The sequence below is a fragment of the Lathamus discolor genome, chromosome 5 (genome assembly GCF_037157495.1).
Source record: "Lathamus discolor isolate bLatDis1 chromosome 5, bLatDis1.hap1, whole genome shotgun sequence".
Lineage (NCBI taxonomy): Eukaryota > Metazoa > Chordata > Aves > Psittaciformes > Psittacidae > Lathamus > Lathamus discolor.
This window is the reverse complement of record NC_088888.1, coordinates 28,831,650-28,852,906: the sequence shown is the minus strand read 5'-3', so window position 1 is coordinate 28,852,906 and position 21,257 is coordinate 28,831,650. Positions and strand designations below refer to the sequence as shown.

General features: G+C 37.0%; 1 long non-coding RNA gene across 1 annotated transcript in view; it reads right to left on the bottom strand.

Annotated features, from left to right (window-relative positions):
• Positions 1-18,800: 18,800 nt before the first annotated feature.
• The window catches only part of LOC136014270 (uncharacterized), a 32,098-nt gene continuing 29,641 nt past the window's right edge, over positions 18,801-21,257 (bottom strand). The window contains exon 2 of the long non-coding RNA XR_010612595.1: positions 18,801-19,061. This is a non-coding gene — a long non-coding RNA (uncharacterized LOC136014270). The remainder of the gene's footprint in view (positions 19,062-21,257) is intronic.

Sequence of the window (21,257 nt, the reverse complement as noted above, 5' to 3'; positions counted from 1 at the left end):
CAAAACATCTATACAGATATAAGAATCTTGCAGGCAGAACTACTTCAGGCAGGAATTTCACTGAGAAAGCAATCTGAGCATGGATAAACAGTTTCCAGAGTTTTCCTTTGTTTTAGTTTGAAGCAAATATTAATTTTTGCTAAACCCTACTGAAAAACTACGGAGAGCTAAAGTTGTGAGGATCAGACATGGATTTTTTCAGAATTTCACAGGTTTACACAAGCTTACCTGACTTGCCTTGTTTCTTTCGTTTTCATTTTGTTACTTAACAAACAATAACAATAAGGTGCACTTGGGATCCTAAAGCCAAATATTCTTACTGATACTGATTTTAATGCAGGTATTCAGATTAAAAGTGACACGATGAAAGAATCACCTTTGTTGTGTCTCTTTTTCCCATCATGTAAGCTTCATTATAATCAGAGATGCAGTCACAATTCCTCTATTAAAATGGATTTTAGTTTTTGCTTAGAAGAATACTTCATACTTTTAATGTGAAGAGTTTCTTTTTTCCAACTGACACCACAAATCTGTGACTAGAGATGTAGTTTCTTGTAATTTCTCTTCAAGTAAGTCTGCTGCAGTTTCTAAGGCAGAATTATTGTAATGTCTAAATTCTTGAATCATGCCCTCAACATAAATCTATAAAGATGTTAACATTTTTTTCTTATTTTTCATTTTGTATTAGATTTCTGATTGCCCAGAATTAATGCTATTTTTCAGTACATATATTACAGTAACATTGGCCAGTGAGACTTAGCTACTTTTATACTCTATAAACAAAATGGTGAAATCCCAGTCTTGAAGTTAATTGAATTTTTGCTTATTTAAGGAAAGAAGAGACTGACTGATAAATTTCCACTTCTTGTGATACAGAAGACAGCTTGCTCTCTTGTCAACAACATTTTGTCAACATTTAAAATAAATTCCTAGCTGTCATACCTCTTGGTCTCTGCTAAAACATGAAATGCACATCTGCTTGGTTCATCACCACAAATTACACTGATTTCTCATATATAGAAGGATTGCTTCTTTCTCCTGAATTCTGAAATTATAGAAAACTCCAAGAACTAATGATCAGGTAAATGTTAAATCCTGGCCACCTTCCAAATTTGTGTCCTGTGCTCCTGTGAAGTCATTCCCAATAAGGCACCAGCCATGCCTTAGACACTCAAACTGTAAGAGTTTCTGCCTTTTTATTGACCAACTTCTATAGTCACATAGTGCACATTTATTTATGTAGATACAAGCCTGCTGGGTTTTATTCAGCTGTAGAATGCAGGGAAACAAAAATTCCTGACTTCAAATTCCAGTTCATAGAAAGTGTTGCATAGGAACTATAGACAATTTAATTAAGCACATGGGTTTGTCAGTTTTTCCTTCAGAGATAACTGGGATGAGTTAACTATGCAGAATGTCCCACTGTTGTGGACTTAAAAATACCAGGGTTTTGTGTGACATTAGGAAGCATTGCCTGTCTCGATGGAATGCCTGGCATCAGGTAGGAGAGTCCTTCTAATATTGCCTGTGTGCGGGTTCTGTGACTGGAGAATAGATTATTTCAGTGTGCAATCTTTGGTTTTGGAATTTGTCAGCTTGGGAGTTTGATCTATGAAGCTAATGTGAGGTTCATATTGTCAGCCACATCTTTGTCTCAAATGCCCACGCCATAATTCCTCATACACATTTATAAAAGCTATTTAGTTTTAATTTGTGTAATTGTAGAAGTCATAAATCCCAAAGTCAATCATGTCATTATGGTAGGTACTTTAAACAGTAATTGCCCAAGGAGCTCAGACTTTTAGGATTTGCTTCTGCCATTTCCTTTTTAAAGAGACACACATTTTGCAAGATTCCTCTTTACAAACAACTGATCAAGAAGTCAAATGATTTTCCTCCTTGACTGGAACAATAATAGAACATTGCTTGTTGCCCAGTGAAGTCTTGGACTTACAGACTCACAGAATTCTTCAGAAAGCAACCTTTTACTATGCCTCAAAATATTACTCTATATTTGGAGTCTGCAGGCAACAGGCTTCACTGCTGACAGTACACAGCTGGTATTCAAAGCTGTGCAGAGATTACAGTATCTGCAGTAAATACAGCAGAGGTTTTAAGATACTAACTGGATCTGCTGCAGTTTGGAAATTCCTGTATGACTGCAAAGATGCAATGAATCGTGCTCAGCTTCTCTGCTGTTAGCATTCAGCAGGAATATTTATGACAGCAGCTAGAAGTAAAATCACGAAGGACATGCCATGGTCCTGTCCCTGGATGATGTATGTGTATACATACTGGGAAATGTGATACAGTAGTGTATTTATCACCTCCCATGGCTTTGCATAGGCTCTTGTTACTCATAAAGGTAATAAAAACTGATGTGCATATTTAAATAAGGCCTCCTGCAAGTTTTCAGTCACATAAAAAATGGTGCAATTAACCAGCTAGATTTACATAATGTTCAGTGTATATGCTGGGGTGATTTCAGCACAGAACTGTCAATGAATTTTTTAAGAGGTCATTTTCCTTTCATTGTTGTTTTATTAAGCTGAAGATTCAGTGTATTTTTGTGTTGTAATGCAAACCTTATCTACCAAACAGTGGGTGCTGTCTTGATCACAGTTTTTAATCTAAAGGTTGAAAGCCTGCTGCCAGTAGTTCTAGCTTGCATTAATTAGGTTTACTGTCTTCCACTGGTCCCAGAGAAGTGAAGATCATTATTCAACTGGCAGACAAACCTACTATTTTCCACAGCCTTTGTTTCTTCCTGTATTTGGGAGCTTTGTTCTTATAACACAAATGGTTTTGGAATCACACTTGTAGGAACACAGGAGGATTTTCCTTCTGATGACTGTTCACTCCAGGCCAGGTTCTTGAGCTGACAGTAAAAAGGATGCCTATCCTGGGTTGTTTTGTTCTGGTTTTTTTTTTTTTCCATAAATTATCTTCGGGACTTCAGGAACTATAAAGAATGGTCAGTGAGAGAACAATGACAGAACACTGTACTGAGAAAGCAATAGAGTATATCAGGCCTATAGCCAAAATCTGAGCCTCCTAATTGAAGATACTTGTCCATTTAGGAGCAGAATTGCTGCAGGCCCCTTATACAATCAAAGGTCTGCAAGTATTCTTAGATTATCTTAATTATCCTCTGGAGATATCTCTCTCTCTAGTGGCTAAACAGAGGAGAGTTCAAGCTGATTACACTCTCAAGTCTGGTGCCTGTATTACACATCTAAAGATGGGGCTGGATGTATTCCATAGAAGAAATATTTGCCATGCTGGAAGGATGATTGCTGGACAGAAAAACTGGGATTAGCACTATGTGCCTGCGAAGTGAAAAATGTATTCTCAAAGTAGGTGGCATTTTGGAGTTGGAAAAGAAAATTTGGGCTCAAAAATTAGGAAGGAAATGAGCTAAAAGATATAAAATCTGAAAAAATTGCAACTGCAAAAATATTCATTACATGAAAACAAGATTTCTAATTCTGACCTGTCAAGATATGTTAGATGCCATGCAAAGCGTATGGGCTATACCACTTCCTGGTCTACATGAAAGACAACACACAGCTGCTGCTTTCAATACTTCATTAACTAAAGTAGCAGCCTGAAAATGTTTCAGCCCTGCTTCTGGTAGCTGTTGAAACGATGCTGTGTCAAACAGCAGGCTCAGTTCAGTTTCGCATGTTTGTCTGCTTAGCCTGGAAATTACACTTCTGAAAGCTGACAATAAACCAAGAAGATTAAGATTGAAAAGTGCAGTTGTCCCGGAGCTAATGCCAGAATTACACAGAAGTCCCCTGCTAAGCAATTCAGCCACGATTGTACTTCAACTGGGCATATGCAAGAACAAGACTAAAGGTTCCTGTTGAAGATCAGGTGCTTGTTGTCTAAGCATTAGGAGGTTACCTAAACATTAGACAGGTTTTTTTGTGAAGCACCTCGCTAGACTCAGAAGTCTAATTTAGGTTCTCTTGTCCATCTGTGTTGGTTGGTCTCTGATTCTTCAAAAAGGTGGTTTTAGAGCATGGTGAAACAAGCAGAAGCAGTTTCTTTCCTGGAAGTGCAGTACATGCTTTCTTCCAGTAGAGGGTCATAATCCCATTTCATCAGCAGATTATCAATTGAGTGGAGAAAAGATAAGGATAAACACATGTGCTTTTTCAGGTTATCTACCAAAGATAGATGTGCCAATAAGAAACCCCATATATCCATACTAGAATTGTTTCTGTGTTTCCCCTCCCTGTGAGGCACACACAAAAGCACAAATAAAATTAGGAGCTAGATTTACCATCTAACCTGCAAACAAGAAATGCATACATTTATGAACTGAAAAATATAATGACAAGAACTTTGTAGATACGGGATATTCCCTTTCATTTTTATTTTAAGTGCAGTTCAGTAACAGTAGCATCAATAGACCCAGATTACATTAGGCTCCATGCCATGGACTGTACAAATCACCAATTGCTCCAGCAGAACTATGGAGAAAACTCAGAACATGGAATCTTGACAGTACACAGCAAATAATCTTTCCTTCCCCCCACACTACCACCCCCCACAGTATCCCATGCATAAATACCAAATTCTACAATCTAGATACCAATTCAGGAATATCACGCTAGCTACTGCTGTCGGTTGGGTACAATTTAAACTCAATATCTTGCTACTTGCTATTTTTTGTGAGTGATTAACCTATAAATCTTAATGAGCTGTAGTTCATTTTCTACCAAAGTACAATGGAAGAATCACATTCATTTTTCACAAGAGATACATTCTGCAAGTTCTGCTGGAGAATCATTTTGTTGTATTAGATTGCTTCTGCAGCTGCTGACTTAAATAAGACCTGTACAAGTAGGTGATCTGTTAACTTACATCATAAAGAAATGAATAAGTCAGATTAGAAATGGATCAACTTTTCTAAAAATTCAAACTTCTTTGCATAAATGATTTAACAAATATTCAATACAGCTTCTCAAATTTCAATTCTAATTAATATCTCATTTATATGTGTGTAGTTAAAAGCTTTTCAAGTAAAATTTAGAGGATTTATTTTGCATTATTTGCCCAATTTTCTTTAGTAAAGGTACGCTACTGTTCACAAACAATGGCAGTAGACAAGAAGGTTGGCAAGATCCCAGACTGAGTTGACAAATATTTTTCAAGCAGATGAGGAGCAGGGGGACTCTTAAAACTACTATTCAAATTCAATTCGTTAAGCTTAATGGAAGAAACTCAGGCTAAGGTATAAGCTTCTAGTTATCATGCATACAAACCTCCCAATTACATTCCACTTGTTCCTGTGCTAAGAGCTTTCTTTAGAATAAGTAAGCAGAAGACATAGCTGAAATCATAAGCTTGGTTTGGTTGTTTTTATATAACAGCAATTGTGCATATTTTATTTTTAAACAAAAATAAGAAAAAAAAATGGCATGTTCAGAAAGGGTAAGAGAAGAGGGACAAGCCAGGGAACTTCAGACAAGCAAATTTCTGAACTATGGGAGCTAAACCTAATTTCTTTTTTTCTCTTCTGCCAATAGTATCCCTAAGCTCACAAATGAGATGCACACATCCTTAGAACCATAACTTGCAGTTATAGGTGCTGAAGCCACACAGGTCAGCTGAGCCCATGTGGTCTAGATTATGCTTTCTTTGCCAACCTGTTGTCTCCAGAAGGTGTTTGCACTAATCTTTGCATATTAGTGATTGCAAACTGAGGGATACAGGGCTGTTATTGAAGACATAGCTACAAAGAAGTGACTTTCTCTGTAGGTGACAGCATTTGAAATAAGAATCACCTGACAGAGAACAAAATATTCAGGTAAATAAGAGAAAAGGGGGGATTTTATCCCCTAACATGTTTTGGTATGAAATCAGTGAGAAATTCCATCCTCATCCACAGTATCAGTGATCATTATGTGAACTTTCTTTTTTAAATAGCAGATAGAAATTAAGAGGAAAAATGCAGATATTAATTTCTTATCAAAAGTAACTTTGAAAAATTCTGAAAACCTTATTTTTGAAATCACAGTGGGTAATTAGTAGTTAGTTAGCTCCAGTCAGTCTTCAATAATAAATAGCACAAGAAATGCTACAACAGTGTCGTGGGCAAAACGGCTCCTGGTAAACCCAGGACAAACAGTTATCCATTATGCTTAATAAGGCCATGATTCTGCCAACCTCACACATGTTGAGAAATACCTTGCTCTGTGTATGGTTTTATAATATGAACAGGTCATCTCATAGATTAAGATGCTATTCAAGTATCTTAATTCTAGAGTGAAATTATTGAATCATTCCCTAAATAAACAGAACAGCACACTCTCTGAACGACAGAAGCGACAATGGACTTTAAGAATAATAAATAATAATAAAGGGTTTGGCTGTTCAGACCAAAAAGTTATTTTCCATATCAGAATTCACTTACTGATAGGAACTCACCAATTCTTGTGGAGTTGCAGAGAATTTTCACCCACTTACAGTGACATTTGTCCTTACTCCAGGAATACATTGCAAGTTCCCAGTCTTTAGGTTTGCTTTGATTATTTTTCTTTTATCTTCATGGCAATCTGCCTCAAGCACACCTTACTTAGTAATTTTTTGTCTTCACTACTACTCACTGAAAGTTGGGCAGATGCTGCCTGTCTTCTCTGACTTGCCGTATCTACAGTTTTGGGCAGGTAAGGAGATATCTTTCTGAAGGACAGATGAGTACCTAGCCTTATTTTTGAAAATCCTTCTTTGTTTACTATTACCATTCTGTTGATGACTGTGAAGAGACTTTTTAGACATTCTGAAGACTGGCTTCCACCCTCCTTATAGCATCAGTGAAAAACTATCCTTTTCTAAAAGGATGTATTAACAATTAAATTTTGCTTACTGCAGCAAAGGCATTAAAAAAATTTTAACAAAATCACACAATTACCATGCACTAAATACTGGGTGCATCTTAAACCACAAGTATATCTTAATACTGTTTGCTGTCCTCATTGTTGAAATAAACTTCACTACTAAGGGAAAGCAGACAGATTTTTGGCTCAGACTTTAGAGAAAAATTGTTGCTTATCAGCTCTGAATTTTTCCCAGATGAGTAAATTCTAGATGATGGATTTTTCTGTTTATTGGTTTGTTTGTTTCGGGGCTTTTTTCAGTTTGTTACCATGTAAATATGAAATTGAATTGTATATTTTGACATTATAAAGCAATGAGTTAAATTCAACATTATGTAATACTTTTTGAGTTTCCATGTATATAATTCTAATGGTAAATACAGTGCATCAACTTGTAAAAAGTTACATGCTTTGAGACAATGAATTAAGACTGTACATTCACCTTTCTAGAGTCACAGCACTCTTGCCATGATTATATATCTAGCTGTCATCAAGTTGCACTTGCAGAGATGTTCTTTCTTTGTAGAGAGAGAGACTGGATGATGTAATAGGTCATTTTCTGTTCCTCACTTCTATTGCTTAATGAACAATAAATAATATTACCGTGTATATGTAATGTCTTGTTCCAGCAATAAAATATTGCCCACAAGACACAGACGTTACTGAAATTGTGATATAATGCCTAAAATGTCCAGACCTAAGATCAACACATTGCACACAGTACAATTTTTCTATATGGTGGGCAGTATTTAACACTTCTGCTCCTCAACAAATCATTTTGGTTTTCCCCACAGATAAGAAAAAAGGGAAACATGAGAGTTATAAATCCTACAAAGAGAATCCTGTGAACTCAGACTCTGTTTTCCTATTTTCCTTCAGAAAGCATGTTGCAGATAAGCTTGTGCAACTATCTCTGTTCTATACTGAAGAAAATAATCTGGTCCTAGCAAGTATATGGTGTTAAGGACAGAATATGTACTCACAGCTGCCCAGAATGCAACTAAAATTTTATCTCCTTTGTTGCAGTCTGAATTTGGATAGGTGCCTAAAGAACCTAAATGTTTTCCCCAGTGCTGGTAAACTGGAGCAGAAGCAAAGAATAAAAATTACACATTTGAGAACAGCAGAGCCCAATTAGCTGGCTATATTGGTCAGATACATCTTTATGAGGATGCTGGGTTTTTGTTTTCACACACCTTACTTAAACAGACCCTCAGATAAACCAGATATGTAATATGTGGAGCGCTTTTCAATAATAGAGAAGAAAATGAATAATCTCTGGCATTCATATTGTTTAGGAATTAAACCAAGTCTCTGAATTCTGCTGGACATGAGGCAAATAAAATATTATCTCATAATTTTTAAAAGATATGGCAAACATAATGGGTTACATGGTTTCCACTACTGTTATAGACAAAGCCTTTGTAATATATCCTGGATGAAGTCCAAGGAAAATCTATACTATGCCTTCCATCTCACTGTACTAGAATAAAATGTATAGCTAGCATCCTATCAGGCATGTAGTCAAAAGGAAATACTGTATCAGAGGCTCTTTATAGTTTCAGGTGCAAGAATAAAAGTGTTTTGGGTTCTAACTCTCCAAAGGGCCAAAACCCTTCATTTTTCATGACATAGACAAAGCTTCAAGCCATAGAAAGGGATGTACTAATATCACCAGTAAAATTTCAAGATTTCCCCATGCCACAGCTGAGACAAGCAATTTTCAAACAATATAATTAGAAAATATTACTTTTTCCTATTTAAGATTTCTTGCAATGAAGCAATTTCGGCCAACTGATTTATTTGCTTTTGCAAATGAATTTCAGCCTAGGGGTTGCAACACACAGGTTGTTCTGTATATTCCTAGAAATTTATGATACTTGAAAATCAAGCTATCTAATTATCTGTTTAAATTACATGATGTCTCCATATTTTGAATAGACAATTACTTCATCTTCCTTCCCCAAGCAAAATTTTAATCAAAGAAATTTCATTTTATGATTACCTATCATACAATGAGCTGAAACAGAAAAACCAACAAAAATATCCTAACGTAAATGCTTTAAAAATAATGAAAAAGAGATAAAAAATTAAAGTAGAACTATTAAAAAATATACAATTTAACTAAAAGTTCCACCAACAATAAGTTGATCAGAAGTTCTTATACTCTGTGAATATAATTGCTTATCTCCCATTTGAAACTCCATCATAATCCTAATGTAGCTATAAATAAAATGGAAAAGGCAAAAAAAGACTAGATGAATAGAAATGCTGAATTATCCTTATATAAGCAGGATAAATTTGTGAGTTGATAATGGCAGAAGCGTATAGTCATATCTTCTACTTATATTGATTTCAAATTTTATTGACTGGTTATTTCAAATTTAATAATATTCCTATTGAGAAAATTGAATAAAGCTTATGCCAGTTTTCAGAATGAGTACACCACTAATAATTAACATTGATTGCTTTGGTGAATCAAGCCAGACATCTCCATTCTTAAGTATGTGCTTGTCTTCAAGCCAAGGGATTTTCCCTCAAATTTCTGTAGGAGTCCATGAACTGAAGTTAATCTTGTAGCATCTGTTCCAGTATTTTATTCTGAGCTGTAAATATGCCAGTATCCTTCAGTAACAGTATACTGACAGTCAATATTATATAAATGATATCTTATAGTATTCCCAGTCTTCATAAGCCAAACACATCAGGCTGAACGAAGTCTGACACAAAGTCAAGGGACATGCACAGAAATACAAACCTTATATGGAAAGAATTATGGTGGCAAAGTGGATGAAAGAACAGTTTTCACAACAAAGAGAACTTGAGTAAGTTTATGAAAAATACCTACAACCAACAGGTGAATCAAACATAAAAAACCGTAAGTCATGCTTGGGCTTTACTGTCAAATGCAACAACTGAAATGCTCTTATTTTCTCTTGAAAATTTATCTGGGCATTTATTTGACCAACTTAAGAGTAACACACAAGGTACTGTGAAAATATTAACAGCAAACAGGAATATTGCAAAGGTGTTCATAAAAACCCTTCATTGTACAGCTATATGTATGACTGGCACTGCACTTTTGACCAAATAAAAAGAAAGAACCTAACTCTTTCTGGAGTTACTCCTTGTCAAAGATGCTGACTGCAAAACCTTAAGCAGCATTCTTAGCAGTTCTACTGCCTAGCCCTTTCAGCCAAACATACTAAGCCAACATAGTAGCTTTTCAAAAATAAGTATTTGCTCCTACAGATGACCAAAAAGTTCACATGCAAATTCAAAACACACTATCACAATCAAAACAACTTGCATCAGGCTCCCTTTAGAGGCAAGACATTTTCATTTCAGTCTTGCATTGGCCTATAATTTTCCTAATTTCCTTTCCAAAACTTCTGTGGATGCTGTAGTAAAAAAAAACCAAAAAATAGTTATTAAATATTTGGAAACAGTAAGTCCAGAAGAAAAGCATAATGAGGAACATCATGTCTGGTCTGGTTTCAAGGTAGATTCATCTGCTGACAGGAAAAGAATTTCAGAAGAGGAAGAGGAGAAAAGGGATACTACTCCATACAACTTCTGACAATGTACATATTTAGGGTGCATTCCAATCCTATGTACCATATAACATGACTAGAAGCTCTTTTCTAGGGAAAATCTATATACTGCAGGGTAGGGTTTTGCACTGTTTGAGAGGCAATTCTTTGTTGGGGATGTTAAGTTTTCCCTCAGAGATACCATTTGCTGTTTCTTTGCTTTAGACAAGACAATATCAAAGTAACATCTTTACATCTGAGGCAGAAGTTAATGAGAGCTTTCTTTTATATAATCTCAGTTCCCAGGAGGGATTTCATTCCACAGTTGCAGGCCAGCTCCTGCTTGAATGCTATCTCTCAAAGAGGCAATTTTGTTCCACCAGCAGCTTTACCCTGGTTGCAGAGTCAAGAATACATAGACAGAAGGACATTATCAGTGGTATTTGCCATCATAAAGTCAGGTACTAATCTGAAGCTAAGGAGTGAGTTTAATTTGAAATTCCATGGGAAGACAGGGACAACAGAAAAAAGTACTATTGTAATGTGGTTTTAGAAATAAAGAGTTTACTCACTGTTAGGGGCCTGGCTTTACAACCAGAATACAAGTCCATGGTAGGAACCACTGGAAAGCAGCAGAGCTCAAGGAACCCAAGCCTCACACCACAATCCTTAACCAAGAGGTAGGAAAGAACTGTTCAATGGCTGCATATATCAGTTCTTGATCAGGAGAGAACAACCTGCAAAGGAGCATAACCACTCCAAGTGGCCCCACAGGCAATTGTGCTTCTGTCAGATCTCATGTCAGGAAGGCACTCGTAAAGCTTTAAATATGAACTGATTTGTAAATATGTGCTTTCAAAGAAAGACCACTATGCTCTGACTTCAGATTTTTTAAACTGAAAAAGAGTAGATTTAGATTAGATATTAGAAACAAATTCTTCACTATGAGAGTGGCGAGACATTGAAACAGGTTGCCCAGGGAAGCTGTGGCTGCCTTATCGTGGTACTGTTCAAGGCCAGGCTAGACAGGGATTTTTTACACAGCAGGTCTAGTAGAAAGTGTCGTTTTCTGTGTCAGGAGGTATAGAACTTGATGACCTTAAGGTCCTTTACAACCCTAACCATTCTGTGATTTTTCAGTACTCCATCCCACTGTTCTTCACCAAGGAACTGATGTTTTGGAGTACATGCTCCAAGCACTGAACTATTCACAAAGTGGATATGGTGGATATTAGTACCATCTGTGTATTTCTGGCACCTGAGCCTTAATCACATGCACAGTGTACCTAAACATACAAATACTTATTGAAAAGATTAGAGCAACCAGGATTCTACCACTAGTGAGAGGTCTTGTTTTCCATCACTGCCTTCTGTCTTACTCCTTTTTGCAGAATGAGTCAGAGGACTTTTACATGCTCCTAGACTCCTTCCATTTCTCTTAAATGTGAGAACAGTATTTCACAGTCAGTGCTTAACGGGCAGTGCTCTTCAGGATTTATGAGTGTGAATATCTGCCTACAGAGGATTGACAGGAAGAAATAATTCATCAGTACCACTAACTTCTACATCCTGGCATGTATCCAAATTTCCCACCCAAATTTATGAAAGTTTAGACCAGGACCTGAGCAAAACCATAATCACTATGTTAAAATAGAAAAAGAAATAGCCACTGCTGTAATTGCGTATGTGAAAAATCTATACCGATTGAAGGTAATTATTTTTCAACTTAGTATTCACAGTGCATCTCTGTTAAAATAAAATACAAAAATAAAAAAAATAAAAAAAATGGAAAAAAATCATAAAGGGCATGGCCAGGATAATGCTTGACTTCAGGCTGGGGAAATCCTCCTGCTAAAAGTCTACAGGCTTAAAAGTTTTATTCTAAATGTCCTGTATATCTCTTGGAGTAAGTGTTTTTCCCAGTATCCCGGAAAAGCCTTTTTCTGTTTATTGTCAACGTTTGCCTGACCACAATGAAGTTAAGAGAGCAGAATACATTGTCCATTTTCATATTTGTTATTTCAAATTCTGAAGTGAATTAAGACAGAAACTCATTACAGCAAAGCCATAAAGAGTTACTTGTTTTTCTGTTTCTGTTTGTTTAAACTTCTTCCTGTCTGGGATCTAAGCTAACCTCTGTTTCCTAAATTCTCCTGAAAAAGATGAAATATCAATCATGGAAAATGAGCATCTGTCATGAAAGCAGATTAAGACAAGTCATACTTGAGAGGAAGAGCAGATAAGAGCTATCATAAATTAAACTAGCTAGGGAAAACTTTATTTTGTTTGCTTGTACCGTACAGAGTATGTACAGAGACACCTACAGCTAGAGGATCTGTGCTGAAAAAAGATTTAAAAAAATAGATTGCCTCACCTTTTTGAAAGGTCACCTATGAGAAATGATGTCCAGAAGGGGAAAGGACTCAAACAATGAGATGTTCTAAGGAGCTGCTTTGCAGATTATTTTTTTACCTAGTGGAATTAGCATGACACTTTGATAGAAAAGCTGAATCCTGCTGTTGAGATAAAATGAAATTGTCTAGCTGCCTCAAGGGAGGAGATTTGAAATCAAACTAACAATGGTAGTAGCTACCCGTTATTTCAAACATAATAAGATGATTATGCAACTACTTTATTGAGGATTTCAGTTGGCCATTCATGGTCCTTGAATATTCCACAAAAATTAATGGCAGATGCAGGGCTGCTAACTCTAGGGATTTCCACCATATTAGCTAGTCCAGATTAAGTTCTGTAGACCATATGAATAGAATCTGTATAGAAAAAAGACAGAATTTCTAACTCTGTAGGTAAAGTTATTAATTATCCTTAAATGATTTAGAAAATCATGAAACAATGGAATAATGGGTAGATAGATGACTTGAGCTGCAGATGTCCTATTAGATATTAATTCTGTGAGGTACCTGTTGGTATCTCCAAGTTGTAGAACCTCTGTAACAAGCTGGCCGTCAGTCCCTTTGAAAACAGAGTCAAAATATTGCTAAAACTTCAGCTATTAAATTTAAACTTTTATTTAAATAGACTGGTCTGGTTTTCACAGGGTCTAGTTCCATTGAAAACTTCCTGGCAAAACCAAAGAGGAAGGAAAAAACCCCAACATTTTATTAAAAATCACTTTTCATCATCATAGCCTGATGTAGACAGCTCTGCAATACTTCTTTTTCAGTTTGCTCTTTTTCAAGCATTGAAGCTTTATGTGAATAACTGTAACTTCAAAACTATAATAAGATCTTTCTTAAGAGAAACAGACACATTAGAAACTATCACACAGAATGAAAACTGATCACTCTAATTCAGCTACCCATATGTTCAATGCATGTAGTATAGTTAAAATTACACTGTGAAAGACATCCAAGATTAATTCCAAAGGCATTCTTATTTGACAAGAGCTAGGTAGATGTTTAATTCCAGAACAGTTTCTGGCAAATAAGGAATTAAGGCTGCCATAAAAATAATACAGTTAAATGAGAAGACTGTTTCATCTTCAGCATTTTTCAGATGAACTCACTTTGAGAACTGAGTCCTTATACTAAATGCCCTTATTAATTATAGAAGTTTAACATTGCTTCTTTGATATGTAGTCTTCCTAAAGAAATACACATTCCAACCTGACGGAGGCCTGTCTGAGCCAGTGAACTTCATTAAACAGCTGATTTCCCAGAGAATGGATGCAGAGACCTGCCCTGCCAATGGGAGAGGATGGCAGCACAGCAGGAATGAGCAAGTGTTAAAAAGTAAACTTGCATAAAAACTTGTGCAACAGCTGTGCATTTTCACACAAGTCACTGTTGACATATTTATTCCTTCCTGGAGAAATTATAATTTAGAAGTAAATTACAAGGATTTTGAAAACAGATATTAAGGATTGGAGAATATCTGCAGTTAAAGAACCCATTTTTCCATTTACACATAGGCTGTAAAAGTCATATTTCCACAGTGTAAAAGCACTTCCTGAAGAAGTGAAATTTCATTTTATATCCAAGAGATCTTAATAAATAATTACACAGAGAACCAAATAAAAGTCAAGGCATATGCATGGTGTCACCTTTCTGGAGCTGGAGAAGCTACTTTGATGTGAAATGCTTCTTACCATATTCAAGATTCTGCCACACAGGTTTATCAAAAATGAGGCATTTTGCACATACCCACAAACTCAGTGGACAACAAGTGTGTTAAATGGTCTGAAAGTCTTTGAGTTTGTAATTGAACTGTCTAGTGTAATGAATGAAGCATAGAATAATGTTCATGCTCTTTGCATTTGTTTATGCAGCCTGTCAGCCTGGTTTTGGTTCAGTTAATGTTAAAGAATTGTTTACAGGCAGATTTCTCTATTAATGTTCACAGTTTCTTTCAAGTTTAACTTTCCAATGCTTAGCTTCAGGCACAAGACTCATTACAGTGATAAACTAATAACTGAAGTGTTTTTTTTTTCTGTCATTGTTCTATCTAAATAAATAACTGGAATAATTTAAGAGTGCCACACATTAGCTTAATCATAGTCTTACGTGCATGACTGTTTTCTCCTCAGAGTAGCTTAGTGTCTTCACAAAGTTTAAAAATGAAAGAGCAGATAACTGCTACTAGAATTTGAACAGCAATCTTCTCAAGTTCTTCAATAGCTGAGAAAAAAATGGGAGAATTGTGGGGTTTTTCTACTCCAAAACATTCATTCAAAATATTTTTCAATGAAATAAATATTATTACATTGACTGATTTACTTCACATAAATACATAGAAAATTCAACTATAAGTAAATATTTGTGAGTAGATATTTTGCAATTAAACATATGCAAACACATGTATGCTTCCTAGAGATATTTCTGGGCTCCTACTATGCCCTATGTGAAGACATTCCACAGAAACTGAAATATATGTCATTTTTATCCTTTGAACATGGACCAAATCTCACCAAAGTCAAGAGGAAGCTTCTGTAAGCTTTCAATCATTCTCCTGAAATTTAACTGAGTTTGTAGAGATTCATTCGGGGCTTACAGGGATAGAAATCTGTCACTCCTGCTCTATAATATCTATGTCCCAGGAGCAATACAAATTTTCTGCACATTGACACTTCTGGTCTTCCAGACAAATATTATACTGTCTGGCAGTTTTTATGTACAGATGTAAAAGAGTGGAGACAGTTTTATTGCAGGAGCAACCTTTTTGAGAAGCCTAAGAACAAACCAGGAATGTTCTCAGTAAATACTGCTACAGCTGAACATCCAGCAGCTCTATACTTGAAAGCATTCAACTGAAGATTCTGCTTTGTACTAATTTAAAAAGCACATACCTAAGAAAAAGAAAACCAAACCAACAAGCAAACCAACAAGGGAAACGAAGCAGAGTATTCTTTGCTTAAAAAACACTTGTTGTTGCTTAATTACTGGGTTTGGAAAGCTTTAGTTGATAAAAATGAATGAAAAAAGAAAAAAAAGAAGTTTGTATATGTTTGCCTATCTATCTATATTCAGGTCTATAAATTGGTTCTAGCTTACACTTCAAATCAGTGACTGAAATTTCTAAACAGGAGATCTAGATTCTCCCTATCCATTATTTCTGATGAAATTAGGTCATACTCTTATCTCTACAGAATCAATCGATCAATCAATCAATTCTAACAGCATGGATTATAAATTCAATTAATGAATGTCTCTCCTTGGAATTTCTGAGGAAATTTGCACTTTATGGACTCTTGTCAATTAGGACAGTACCCAGGAATGTTTGGAGTTTTTCGAATTGTATGAGGGGTTCAGTTTTTCACAGTTTTCTGCAAGTATATTATGAAAAGATGAGTTTCTAACAATGTTTTGCCTCTCACTCTCCATAAGCAGAGCTGCAGAATTTTCTCTCCATTCATGGACAAGTGTAAAAGGAATTTTAGCCCTGACACAGCTGTTCCGTTAAGTCAAAATTCCACAAGAAAGATCTTCCAGACTGAATTGGCTGGTTCTTATGTGACAAAGAAAATCCACATGATTGTTGCAGGTGGAGCAGTTGGTTTAACATGGAGGAGGTTGGGTGCCAAATCCACAGATAACTGCAATGTACATGGTCAGGGTGCACTCCAAAATCATCCAACAAAGAGGTATGAAACGAAACCCCTTGAGACAGGAAAGATCTTAAATTTGATAAGTCCCTTTTTTAGAAGATGGCATGGCTATCTTAAACCATGCACTGAGTTTCATCATTTACAGGAAGAGTCCCTGTGGTTCATGATGTTTGGGGAATGCAGCTTGGAGCCTGCCAGCTCTAGGGAAAACACAGAAGGAAAATATAAAATTAAAAAAAAAGGAAGAAAACCAAGAATAACTGCCCCTTAAAATAAACATCAGTAAGTGAAAAATTCCTTAAATAAGAAACGACAAAACTGTAGAAGATTATTCCATTGCCCATGTAAGGTACAGAGGAAATATTAAAACTTTCAGAAGACTGGAAGAAGCTGGAAGCTTTGGAGCTGCACCCTAACATTTTGTACCATGCATACTTCACAGGAATGCATTAAAATACGTATATGTGCTCGTAGGCACTACAAGGCTAGAAAGTGATATGATTGCTTGTATACATATGCTACTAACAAAATAAATGCAAACACGGAGTATCCCTTCAGGAAAAAATTTTGCACTTTGAAAACACCTGTGATTGACAGGTCATGCTGAAACCTGGATGAAAAATTCCAAGCATGTTTCATGTTAAGGATGGTGTTATGTGACACTATTACCACTTAGTACATGGAAGCAGCAGGATTAGCAACTCAGCATGGTGCTAAGGTTATTATACTGTTAGAGATGGTACATCAGTGTAGTACAATGACCCAGTTCCTGGTTTTGCAAGAGCAGAAATACTACTCTTCACAATTAGCAAAAGGAAGTGTAAAATGAGGGAGGGCAGTAAGCCCAGAAAGGAACCTGAATGCACCAGTGGGAATGGGCTCAAAATTCTGCAACTGCACTTGTTAAAATGTTCGGGGTCAACAGGTATATTGCCTTATTCTCAACTAAATACATAGTGTCTTTGGTCCTGCAATTGGACTCTGATAAATAAGCAGTGAGTTCTTCCTCTAAGACTACAGCTGGCAACACGTTTGGTCCCTGCCACATATTCCAAAGCAAGTTATGGATGAATCTGTAGAGCCCTCTTTCAATATTCTTAGTAAAGTGGCCTAGATAACAATAGCTGACGAAGTGACAGTGTGAGTGTAAACAGTTACAAAAGAACTGCTACTGTTAACATATGATGATACCTGAATCTGATATACCACCTTTAGTTATAAATGGCAAAGTACTTTACAGAGCTAGCTGATTTTGCAATTCTCTTTTAAGCATTGAACACTACATAAATTTGTGATTGTTTCAGTCTCCTAGAAAACATACTAATGCAGCATCTAGAGAAAAATTTGTCATCATTTCTTGTTCTCTGCTCCTAAAACAAGCTTAGAAGATACATGAATTCAGGAAATCAAGTGAAATGATTAATCAAGTCAGTCATTCTGCTCATTGTCACAGAACTGGAATAAATATGTTGCACTAGTTCTTCCCTTAATGCTCATCTCTACAGCAGCACACAATTGGTGTTTCTATGATTAGATAAGTACATTTTCTAAGTGTGAGTGAAAGCATCAGAATACAAGAAGTATGCTGACTAGATGCTGCCAGTCCCAAGGTTCAGTACAGTGCTAATCAGTTATTCAGTAATTATATAGACCAGTTATATTAAACCAATTATATTAGGCCAGTCAGTCTCATCTCTGTGCCTGGCAATATCTTGGAGCAGATTCTCCTGGAAGGCATGCTAAGGCACATGAAAAACAACAAGGTGCTTGGTGACAGCCAGCATGGCTTCACTAAGGGGAAATCCTGCCTGACCAATTAAGTGGCCTTCTATGATGGGGCTATGGAACCGATGGAAAGGGGTAGAGCAGTTGACATCATCTACCTGGACTTGTGCAAAGTGTTCAACACTGTCTCGCATGACATCCTTGTCTCTAAATTGAAGAGACATCAATTTGATAGGTGGACCACTTGGTGGATAAAGAACTGGCTGGATGCCAGCACACAAAGAGTTGTGATCAAGGGCTGGAAACCAGTAATGAGTGGTGGCCCTTCAGGACCTGGTGTTGCGACTGGTCTTGTTCAACATCTTTGTTGGTGACATGGACAGTGGGATTGAGTTCGCCCTCAACACGTTTGCCAATGACACCAAGCTGTGTGGTTCGGTTGACACACTGGAGGGAAGGAATGCCATCCAGAGGGACCTCGACACACTTGTGAGGTGGGCTGATGCCAACCTCATGAATTTTAACCATGACAAGTGCAAGGTCCTACACCTGGGTGGGAGTGTTATAAAAATTCTGTCTTAGCCATGGTCTGCTTTAATTTTTTTATTGCAATTGATTAATATCAAGAGGCAATAAACAAGCAGTGCTGGGTGCATAGGGGAGTCTCTGCTCCACCAAGACGCACGCCGGGGTCTTTGGGTCCAGCCTCTTATACTTCTTGGTCTTGGGTCTCAGCCAATCCCTTCTTCATCTGTACCCAGATGCCGACGCAGCCCCTTTTCATTGTTCTTTTCTTGTTGCTGAGGTCTGCTTTTAGGTGAAGAAACTTCTTGGAAGAGGAACTGAACCCTGAATAAGAATCGTTTATAAAGAATAAAGAATAAAGAAGAAGAATAATAAAGAATCATTTACAATCACAGCCCTAGTTCTATCCTAATATGGTAATTTAGTCAAAGCATAGGTTTCACAAACCCCTGTAACAGGATGTATCTCTTGGTTACACAATCCCTCCCTTAAAGCACTCAAGCAGTAAAACAAAACCTTATTATTTTGACAGTCAAAAATGATTAAAGAGAAGACTATTCTGTTCCTTTGTTTCTTCTTCTCTCCCTTCATTATATTGACAGCAACATTTATTATAATCAAAGTCATTTTTATACATCCCGCACATGGTACACTGGTCACAGGTGCATTGGTAACAATGATTCCCAAGTTCTTGACACGAATCATTCTCATATTCTTTACAGGAGTAATCCCAGGCACAGCTACAGATTGGGCAGAGAAGAGATTCGAGCAGCCCTGCAGAGAAGGACTTGAGGGTGCTGGTCGATGAGAAAATGGACATGAGCCAGCTTCAGTGTGCGCTCACAGCCCAGAAAGCCAACCGTATCCTGGGCTGCATCAAAAGGAGCGTGACCAGCAGGTCGAAGGAGGTGATCCTGCCCCTCTATTCTGCTCTTGTGAGACCCCACTTGGAGTATTGTGCGCAGTTCTGGTGTCTTCAACATAAAAAGAACATGGAACTGTTGGAACAAGTCCAGAGGAGGGCCAAAAGGATGATCAGGGGACTGGAGCACCTCCCGTATGAAGATAGGCTGAGAAAGTTGGGACTGTTTAGCCTGGAGAAGAGAAGTCTGCATGGAGACCTCATAGCAGCCTTCCAGTATCTGAAGGTGTGCTATGGGGATGCTGGGGATGGACTATTCATTAGAGACTCTAGTGACAGGACAAGGGGTAATGGGTTAAAACTTAACCAAGAGAAGTTTAGACTGGATATAAGGAAGAAGTGCTTTCCTGTTAGGGTGGTGAGGCACTGGAATGGGTTGCCCAAGGAAGCTGTGAATGCTCCATCCCTGGCAGTGTTCGAGGCCAGGCTGGACAAAGCCTTGTATGATATGTTTTAGTGAGAGGTGTCCCTGCCCATGGCAGGGAGGTTGGAACTAGATGATCTTAATGTCCTTTCCAACCCTAACTATTCTATGATTCTACGATTCTATATGTTGGAATACTAAAAAGTGCATTACATATTAGACGTTTATGGAACTCATCTCCTTCTTCTGTAGACACATCAAAAAATTTTATGTCACAGCTTAAACTCTGCCAGTAATTGATTTAATGGAACCTAATGAAAACTTCTGTGATTAACTGTATATGCAAGTCACAGTAACTGAGCTGCGCTGAGCTGTCCATTCAGACCTATATGAATATTATGAGAACAAAATGCATACTCTGAAAAAAACCATCACAAACAAAGCATATGCTTGTGCAAAAAAAAAAAATTTAGACATCCCCACCCCCTAGAAATTTTGCTAGTGATTGAATTAAAGGAGCACAGTATTCTAACTGTGGCTAATACACTACTTGGTACAACTCTACAGTGTAGCTGAGCATAATAGGTTTCTTGGAACAGAGTGCGTATGTACATAACAGTTACTTAGCAGAAAAGATAGTGAACATAAAAAGAACAATCAGGAACTGTAAGATGTTCAATTAAATAAGATAGATTAAATGTTTTTAAAACATTTACATCATGACTAACTTAAATGTGAGACTTCATACGAAGCTATTTAAATCAGTGGGACAATTCCTCTCAAATTCCATGAGCTCTGAGTCGAGAGTTTGTGCACCTCACAGAATGTTTTCTGCAACCTAGCTATTATGAAACACACAAGAAAAGGCAACCATGAATCACAAACCGTTTTACTCAGTACTATAACATGAAACAGTGATTTTCTGCTGCATCGACCTTTGGCTTATTCCATCTGTGCCATTATACCTGCAAGTATAGAGCCAGCACAGGAAGAAAGGCTTGCTCTGTCAACAGAATAGCAGGAGAAGAAACATGAAAGAGTTGTGCAAGAATAAAAATTATTAACATACAGCCTTGATCCAAAATAGTCCTGTACTGCAAGGGAATTTCCAGAAGACCTGGCTGCACTTGATGACGGTGATATCTTCAGCAATGGGAAAAAATGACAGAACTCAGAGCCTGCTGATCCCTGTACCTTTTGTACTGTCAATCGCTAACATCGATTTTCCATCACG